The sequence below is a fragment of the Lathyrus oleraceus genome, chromosome 5, assembly GCF_024323335.1.
Source record: "Lathyrus oleraceus cultivar Zhongwan6 chromosome 5, CAAS_Psat_ZW6_1.0, whole genome shotgun sequence".
Classification (NCBI taxonomy): Eukaryota; Viridiplantae; Streptophyta; class Magnoliopsida; order Fabales; family Fabaceae; genus Lathyrus; species Lathyrus oleraceus.
In genome coordinates, this window is record NC_066583.1 from 432233160 (window position 1) to 432243555 (window position 10396).

The window sequence follows — 10396 nt, forward strand, 5'->3', positions numbered from 1 at the left end:
TCGGATCAAGAAGCAAACGACCATTGATCGCTCAAAGGAAAACAACCATTGAGTGTTTGAATGAACGAAACAAGAACACTATATCATATATAATGTATTTTGCATCAGGATTACTTATATCATATATATAACTTGATCGATCTCAATTTAATCTTTGATTCATTCTGTCTTTAATCGTATTAATACAGAAAATAAAACAGTTATCAGATCATGGTTTCGTAAGTGGCTCTAATACCACTGAAGGAGAATTGCCATCCAAGGCGCAGCGGAATTTAAAAATTTCTCCATTTAGTGATCCTTACGAATGGGCATGATCAATGATAGAATCGTTACCTCTTGTGGCGATCACGAACGTTGAACGATGACAACGTCTCTACTCAGTCCACACGAATGGATTCCTTCAATCTCAGTGCTAGCTACTACGAATGAAGGCTTTGAGTGAGAGAAAGGGGGAAACAAAATTCCAATTCGAGAGTGACAATGCTTCTACCCAAGGGTTCTATTTATAGAACCACTTGTGTAGGCTTCAAGCTAAAAAGCCCACTTAAGTGTATTTTGCCCTTATGTCTATATTGAACACAAGGCATAGACCGTGTCATCCTTGTCCAGTTCAATATTGGGCCCATAGACATTTATCATGTTACGCAGGATGGGCAAATTTCATCTAGGACACTCATGTCCCTCAGCATGCTTTGTGGAGTACCCATCAACTGTCTTTATGGTTATCCAGTTACGGACAATGTTGGATCAACAATAAAGCACTCGACTCTACATCTAGGGTCCATAGTGGTTTCAGGTCGAAGAGTGGTATACACCATTATCACCATGAGAATAACTTATGACACTTTGCATAACTTTCTATATAGTATTCTCATAGCGGGTCAATCCGGTATAAATATTACTCTTAATATTCATACCTATGTTTAAGACTTGATAACTTTTTATCCATGATCCATGAGATGTGATCATCAGTCTACAAACATAATAGTCTTAATGCTTTAATGTTATACCACTTCATAATAAAGCTCGACTATGGATACTTTAAGAATAGTGTCCTTATGTTTAATGTGATCTCATGATTAAGTCATACTTGATACATTAAACAGACTAGCTATTCTAGGGACTTTATTAAACAAACATAATAAAGAAAAATCCTTTTATTAATTAATAAATAATTCGATACAAGTACCAAAAGTATTGGCCTCTAGGGCTTACACCAACAAAAAATCCAAGTGTTGGAAAAGTTTGAAGAGTTCCATGCTTTGGTTGAGAGGCAAACATGCGAGAAGCTGAAATGTGTTCGTTCAGGCAATGATGGAGAATATTATGGACCATTTGATTACTATTGCAAGCAACATGATATTGCACATGAAAAGACTCCTCATAAAATTCCTTAATTGAATGGTTTAGCAGATAGGATGAATCAAACACTAATTGAGAGAGTAAGGTGTATGCTCTCTGAAGCTAAGTTGCCTAATCATTATTTAGGTGAGGTACTTTACACGGAAGTGCATGCTCTTAATCTCACTCCTGCTGTGCTTTGATCAATGAAGTTCCATAAAAAAATTGGCGTGGAAAGAATGTCAAGTATTATCATTTAAGGGTCTATGGTTGTGTAAGACCCCAATTTTGACCCTAAGGTCTCTCACGTTATCTCATCATATGCATTGGCATCCTCCTTACTCCCAATTCATTGGGTTTGCATTGGGAGAGATCACCAAGCACATTTGATTGTATCATACTTCATTTTTTATTATTTACTAACCAAAATACCAAAAACATGTCAATGTATAGTTTGTTGCTTTCGTAGGTAGTGTGCATGCTCGCCTATGCTCCATCAAGCTCATATTTAGGGTTTGAGACCCTCAATGCAAGGAGTGCAATCAAGAAATGGTTCACATTGGCTCTAATCATCATATATGGATCCCCATGATCTTCAAATATCATTTTGATCAAGAAATGATCAAGAGTTTGGAGTTTGTTTGCCTTGGAAACCCTAATTCATCTGGGTATCTTGTGTGACTTCTTCCATAAGTTTCTTTAATAATTGATCAAATATTTTAAGGTATACTTCATATTACATCAAGAGAATGTTAAGCTAGCAAGATGGTGCATGGTGGTTGACCAGAGAAAGTCAACTGGTCAAAACTGGGGTTCCCTAGACCCTATATCCTACAATTTTTGTCATATGAAAATGATTCCAAGAGAAACGTTACTCAAAATTACATTTTCAAACAACTTTCATGTTGAAGTCAAGAGCTAATTTTGCTTGGAAAGTCATTTTTTATGGTGAAGGATTATATGTCATTTTGTTTGAACCCTAGTTTGGATGTCAACTTACCAAGACCATAACTTACTCATTTTTAATGATATGAAAGCCATTCAAATTCCATGATCTAATTCAAGATGTATACAGCAACTTTCATGTTTGGAGAAATTTCAAATTCAACATGAAAATACATGTGCCAAGAGGAAAGATTATAGGTCATTTTGGGCCAATACAATTGAACAAGTGATTTTCCTCAACTTCTAAAATGCATAACTCCTTCATGAAAAATCCAAATGAGGTCAAATGTGTGACCAAATATAAGAGGTTTTAAATATATACAACTTTGATGAAGGAACATTTCTCATTTGAGGTCCACAGAAAAAGTTATTCAAGGTGGAAGAAGTGAACATTTGACTTGGGACTTAGAAAATTTTCAAATATGTTTGATTTCCCAAACTTCCACCTCAAAATTCATCATGATCCAAGCTTAAAAGGAAAATTTGTTCAACATAAAAGTTGTTCCTATTGATCTCACCTTTCCAAAAAGTCCAAGATCATCGCATTTGGCCAAAGAATGAAGTACTTGCGCATGGGTGCAAATTGAAGAACCATTTGGATGATTTCCACTTCCAATTTTCATACACGATTGCATGGCTTTGTAACATGGTTTCAGCATGATTCACATTCAATTATAGACCTAATTACATCACTTGATGGGCCTATTACACGCCCATGCAAGCATGCAAAGGAATTACTCAAAATTTTCCAAAATTGGAAGTGTGTGGAAATCAATCCCATGGCCTATAAATAAGACCCTCATTGTTCAGAATTGAAGGGATCATGCCCAAGCTTTGAACCTGCAACCTCAACCCTCACCATTGAAGGATAAGCTTGAAGATTTTCTTTGAAAATCGAGTTTCAAATCTCCAACTGTTTTGAGATTGAAACTCCAAGAGTCCATACCTTTCATTGATCCTAATCACTTCCAGCAAGCATCTGAAGCAAGGCCAAGCATAATTGAAAGCAAGATCGTGTCAATCTGAAGTTCCATTGAAGGTGAATTTTTAGAATTTTCATCTCTTTGATTCTCCCTCAATTCTTCACCATTCTTGTTGATTTTTGGTTATATGAAGTCCTATCAATGTAGGTTAGAAGATTGAGTTGCTTTGAGGTCAAATCAAAGCAACTCAGTTCATGATCCTCAAAATTCAAATCCTTGTATCTTTTTATATACTTGGAATTAGAGAAAATTGAGGTCAGATTCGTGCTCTTGAGCATTTTTCCTTTAAAATAGTGTTATTCACTTTTCATTTTCCATTGAGTTGAGCTTGGACCAGACCGATGGTGCTCACCCGAGAAGATGACCGGAGCTAGGGCTCCAGTGGTATGTTGGCTTGTCCAGGACCATCTGATATGAGTCTCAGAATCTCACGCGTTCATTGTGATTACCATACATGCAACGCAGTTGGCTCCTGTATATGTCGAATGCGGGCTCCTGGCCATCTGATCTTCCACCTCAATTAATGAGGGAGATCAGATTGCCCTTGTTTTTTTTTTCTGATTTTCCATTTAATCCTTTTATTTTGATTAATTCATATAAATTTCATTTTTAATCCAAAAAATATGGGACTTTCACCAAAAAAATTCAAATATTTTCCTATTTCATTTTCTGAATTAAAATCATTTTTTGGATTAATTTTGATATTTTTCATGATTTAATTATTTTTGTGCATATTTTTAATTGTTTAAAAATACTTATGACTTTCCAAAAATTATGAATTTTTTTGTCTAAGGTTATTTGACCTTGTTTGACCTAGGATAAATCTCTTGGACATTTATTTGGTGTTTTGAAGAGATTTTAGGTTTTTGATCAAACATAATTTAATTTAAATGCATTTTAATTTGATTTTTAATTGATTAATTGTGTAGAAATTATGTTGAGCCTTTTTATTGACTTGTGAAGTTTGACTATGTGTTTGGGCCTTGGTCAAGGTTGATTTGACTTTTGTTGGATTAAAGTCATTGGATTTAAGGGATTGATGAAATGTACATTTCATCTCCTAAAATGAATGAATGATTTTAATTTGATAAAATTCCTCCCATGACCAATTTGTTTTTCTCTCATCTCCTCTCCCTCTTCATATTCAATCCCATTCTATCTCATCCCTTTCATTGACCAATGAAGTCTCAATATCCTAAGGCTAATTGGTTCATCAATAACTTTGTGTTAGATAAACCAATACAAGTATGGATGAGATTAGGTCCATCCTTGGATCATTTTCTTTTTGAGTGTGGTATGTTTTAGGAGTATGGTCCATTGTACCATTTCTCTAACATGCATTAACATCAAAATTTCCATTGCCCGGCCTTAGATAGTTGTGACTTCTACATAAGTCCAATTACGATTGTTTAACATAACGCTAAATTTTGACCCAAAGGCAAAACATTCTAGTGAGTGAGATTGTAAGTCTCCCCCCTTTCATGGTATTGTGTGGAAACTTGGCCTTTCTTCCTTCCTTTGGAAGATGTCTTGGTTCAAGGATCCATGCTTGTGAATAGAGGGTTGAGTGTTCTCTAAAGTATGACTTAAACAATTGAAAAGAAAAACACCACTAACATCTAATCAACTAACATTTGACTAAATTCTATTAATCTTGCTTTTATTTTCAAGTCATTTACTTTATGCAATTTAAATTCAAGTCATTTACCATTTCATTTGCCATTTACATATCATTTAACTTGTTTATGTTTATGTCATTTTCACTTTGCTCACTTGAGCCATATATTGTTATTATATATAGTTGTTTGTATATTTTGTTTGTGTTTATGGTCTTAGGACCTTAAAATACTTAATAAACAACAAAAAACCATTAAAAAATGTTTGTGTGGACTGTTGGATTTGATCTGAGTTTTGGACTTAGAATTAGGCAACATTCCCTATGCAAAAGGACTTGGCCAATGCCAACATTTCTGAGACCAAGTTGTTGTGATTTGAGTTTCCATTTGATGCAAGTATTGGGATCCACATGTATTCATCTGCTACATGGTCTTGATGCAAATGTTACTTTGAACCTGTGTCTAATGCCTTATTTTGAGCCAATCAAGGAGTATTCCATCTGATACATGGGAATATTAAGAAGAAGACTGTGAAGTTGCTTGCTTGGATGGGGCTATCTTTATTTGATGCCTTACTCTTCATATTGCTACTTTCTTATTGATACTGCTTGATTTAAAGTCCAAAGGAAAAGTGAATTTCTATATGACATTCTTGTCTATTGGATTGCATCCCATTGGTCAGATCTTTTCAACTCTTAACTTTTAAATTTTTGCTTAGGATTAGTCTCTTCATCTCCTCCCATTCTCTTAAATTTCAAAATCTCTCCCCCTTTTGCCAAGAAGAAGGAAGGGGAAACCAATGTAGTATCGTAGAGGGGCAGAGAAGGCCTCATGTCAAAAGAAATCCACAACCACGTCAACATCAATATCAAGTTTCGTCAGTTATTCCAGTATTTTCTAATAATCAATCGGTACCAGTACAACAACAACGTCAACAACAGTCGCAACAAAGAACCACCTCCACCAACAACAACAACAACAGTAATCAACAACAACAAAACTTCGAGAGGAATAAGGTCTCTTTTGACCATATTCCTATGTTATATGCCTGAACTCTGATGTGCCTTTCATCAAGGAGCTCCCGACCATGATATTGAGAACTGTTAGCCATTGAGGTATGAGGTACAAAAGCTTGTGAAGAGTAGGATGGTGTCCTTTGAGGACCGTGCACCGAATGTAAAAGCCAATTTGTTGCCCGCTCATGGCAATTCCTCGGTCAATATGGTAGATGGTTGTCTTGGAGAATTCAAGGTCTATGATGTTTGCTTTATCATAAGGTCCTTGGTAACGATGTATAAGGACATTTGCCTAGTTAGTGAGTGCGAGCATAACCATGATGGTTGTGCAATTTGTAGTGTAAACCCTCAAGGGTGCGTCATCATCAAGAGAGATATTCAAAGGCTGATGGATAAGGGTATGATTCATATTTCCAATCCCGTCACTTGGGTGACGATGCCAATGTGATTGTTCCAGTATTTAAGACCCCGAAGCGGGTAGTGATTCAGTTTGATAGCAGTAACAGTAACAGCGTCAACAGATCAGTATCTCCGTCAGTGATACGGTTAGCAGGCCCCGTCTCGTATGCATCCGATAAAGCTGTTCCGTACCAGTATAATGCTACCATGGTGGAGAATGGTCAAGAGGTTCTGTTTCCTACGACCAATTCTGTTGTGAATATTACAGATATTGCAAAGGTGAACCATAGCGGTCATGTTTTCGGTCCCATTTTCCCGAAAGGAGTGATAGAAGATGTGTCGGTTGGTAAGAAGGTTGATGTGCCTGCAGTGAACCCAGTTATTGCTCCAGTGTGTTAGTCTGGTGAATCCAGCAAACTGAAGACTAATGAAGATGATGAGGTACTGAGATTAATCAAGAAAAGTGAATTTAATATGGTGGAGCAGCTGCTCCAAACGCCTTCGAAGACTTCAGTGTCGTCTCTATTCATGAATTCTGAAGTGCACAGAGAAGCATTGCAGAGAGTATTGGAGCAAACCTACATTGAACATGATGTAACTGTGGATCAATTTGACCACATTGTGGCTAACATTACTTCTTGTAACAATCTGAGTTTTTGTGATGAAGAGCTTCCTGAGGAAGGCAAAAATCACAATTTGACACTGCATATATCGATGAACTGCAAGGAGGATGCATTGTCAAATGTATTAGTTGATACCGTTTCTTCTCTGAGTGTACTTCTGAAATCAACTCTATGTAGATTATCCTATCAAGGCGCCCATATGAGGTATAGTGGCGTGATTGTCAAAGCGTTTGATGGTTCTCGCAAAACCGTCATTGGTGAAGTGGACCTTCCAGTGAAGATATGTCTGAGTGATTTTCAAATTACTTTTCAAGTAATGGATATCCACCCGGCCTATAGATGTTTGTTGGGAAGGCCATGGATCCATGAAGCTGGAGCTGTAACATCTAATCTGCACCAGAAATTGAAATTTTTGAAGAATGGCAAGCTTGTCATTGTTGGTGGAGAGAAAGTGCTCTTGGTGAGCCATTGATGACACTGAAATTCACCGTATTTTTGACTCCGATTTCGTATGCATTTTAGTAGTTTTATTATCATTTTGTTGTGTTATTACTATATTTCTCTTTGTTTTCAGGTTTTTACTTTAATCGGAGCCCCGATCGAGAAAAGGAGTGAAAAAGAGCTAAAAACCCTAAAATTCAGCATTTTGTACTTGTGGCTCTCACTGTGGCTAGCGCCATAGACCCTGTCATGACGTGTCCTAGCTCAACTTCCCTCAACTGCCACGTTCCCCACTACTTCCACTAAGGCGCCTCAGATTGGCCTTGTGGCGGGCGCCATGGCCTTGTGGCGGGCGCCACAAGAGGAAAAGTTTTCCCTCCCATTTTCAAGTTGAAGGGCATCCTTGTCACTTCCATCTTTTTACTTGCTTATAAATAGAAACTGGAATTCACTTGTTTAGACATCCAAACTTAGAACAGAGGAAAACTCAGAGCAAAATTTGTTTCACTTAGGCATATATTCAGTATTTTAAAGTGGTAATCGCTTCGCATTGGGGTGTTACCACAATTGTGTAATCGAGTTTTGTGATCGAGTCTGTAATCGAGTTTGGAGCACTTTGGAAGGAAGTTAATCCTGCCGCCATTTTCATTTCCGCTTTGCATTTTATTCAACCCTCCGATTGGAGCAGGTTTTTATTACTTTGCCTTTATCTATTTATTTCCCGCACTCGCTTTACTTTATTTATTTCCCGCACTCGCTTTACTTTATTTATTTCCCGCATTCTCTTTACTTTATTTATTTTCCCGCGCTCGCTTTACTTTATTTATTTTCCCGCACTCGCTTTACTTTATTTATTTCCCGCACTCGCTTTACTTTATTTATTTTCCGCACTTGCACTACTTTTATTTATTTTCCGCACTCGCACTACTTTTATTTAAATTAATGCACTTTTACTTTACCATGTCTAACTAAATCTATAAGGTTAGAATGTAAGGATCGTAATTGAACCGATAATCCGTACAATTGTTCGTAGAAACACTTAAGGGCTATTTTAACTTTCAACTTAAGTTTTCCCGCACTTAATTTCCGTTGGGTAAGATCGAAAGTCGTCCAACGTCTTTTTAAACTTAATTGTTTTTAACTACTTCAAAAACAGCGAAAGCGCTTTGTTTAGTTCATTAGGAGTTTTTAACTTAAGAAGAAAAGAGATTTTAAAACTATTTTCGGGCGCGTTTATAAGTTTAGAGTCTGGTTCGTGAGAACCTCTTTTGGTTAAGAAATCAAGGTTAAAATACTTTTCAACTTAGTCAAGATACTATATTTCTTAAAAATAGGTTTACTACTCTAACGCAATGCGCGCCTTTTTATAAGTGACAATAAGAGGGTTTGATTAGAGAGTACAACTCGGTTCTGAATACGCGAAAGCGACAATTCCTGTTAAATTAGTTCTTTTCAAACTAGGAAACACTGCCCATAAGTAGCTCTATTAGCAAGTACCTGGATTATTAATTGATTATGTGAATTACATTCGAGCCTGTCTTTATAAATTGAACTTTATTCAACACTTTACTTTTCATTGCACACTTTAAAAACCCATATTTTGATTACCTAACATAAACACCATAACAATAGATAACGATAGATTGACACTTGGTCTCTGTGGATTCGACAATCTTTTATATTACTCTGACGCATTCGTATACTTGCGAAAAGTACGCATCAAGTTTTTGGCGCCGTTACCGGGGACCAATTTCGTCAAATTTCATTACCCTGTTGTTATATCGTTTAGACTTAGGTTATTTCCCGCCGGTCAATGCGGAGAACTCGCAGCACCGGAAGTTTAAGATTAGTATACCCTCTGGCGGAACCTGAACGTTACGCTCGCGCACGTTTATTCTTTCATAGAATTAGGAGAGCTATGGCCGAAGATCAAAACCAAAGACCTCTTAAGGACTTCTCTCAACCGTCGAACGAAGAACCTAGTTCTAGTATAGTAAACCCAACCATCCCAGCCAATAATTTCGAACTTAAACCATCCCTGTTGCAACTAGTGCAACAGAGACAATTTGCAGGTCTCACTACTGAGAACCCGAACCAACATTTAAAAATATTTCTTCAATTAGCAGACACTTTTAAAACCAATGTAGCTTCTCCTGAGGCAATACGTTTAAGATTATTCCCCTTTTCCCTCAGAGATAAAGCCCTATCATGGTTAGATTTCCTTCCACCCAATTCCATTACGACTTAGGATAACCTTAGAAGAGTATTCCTTGCTAGATACTTTCCCCCGAGTAAGACCGCCGTTCTTCGAAACCATATAACTATATTTACCCAAAACCAAGGAGAATCGTTGTTCGAAGGGTGGGAGAGATATAAAGAGTTGTTAAGAGCATGCCCACATCATGGCTTAGAAAATTGGTTAATCATTCAAACCTTCTATAATGGACTTTATTACAATACTAAGATGACCATCGACGCTGCCGCAGGCGGTGCACTGATGAACAAACCTTACCCTGAAGCTAGTGCCCTCATCGAAGATATGGCTCAAAACCATCAATCATGGGGAGTCGAACGAGCAACAGTTGAGAAGAAGGAAGCCCAAGGAGGAGTGCATGAACTAAGCTCTATAGACATGATGCAAGCTAAAATGGACGCATTAGCCCTCAAGGTTGAGCATATGTGCATAAACCCGAATACTGCAACCGCAGTTTCGTCGGATTGTGAGATATGTGGAACCAAAGGACACCAATCTGCAGAATGCAGTCTATTAAACGAAACCCACTCCGAGCAAGTGAATTACACCCAATGAAACCCATACTCAAATACCTATAACCCTAGATGGAGGAATCATCTGAACTTCTCCTATAAGAACAATAACCCTATCCAAAATAATGCACCTCCGAGACCTAGTTACCAAGCCCCAAGATCAAATCAACCTATGCAACCTGTGCCACCAAAGCCGAGCCTTGAGAAAATTATGGAAAATTTTATCACTTCTCAAACCCAACAAAACAAGGAGTTCATGAACCAAA

The 10396-nt window shown here is 37.3% G+C and overlaps 1 non-coding gene across 1 annotated transcript; it reads right to left on the minus strand.

Annotated features, from left to right (window-relative positions):
• Positions 1-9666: 9666 nt before the first annotated feature.
• Positions 9667-9773, minus strand: LOC127089059 (small nucleolar RNA R71). The gene has a single exon (XR_007790838.1). It is a non-coding gene; the product is annotated as a small nucleolar RNA R71 (small nucleolar RNA).
• Positions 9774-10396: the final 623 nt, after the last annotated feature.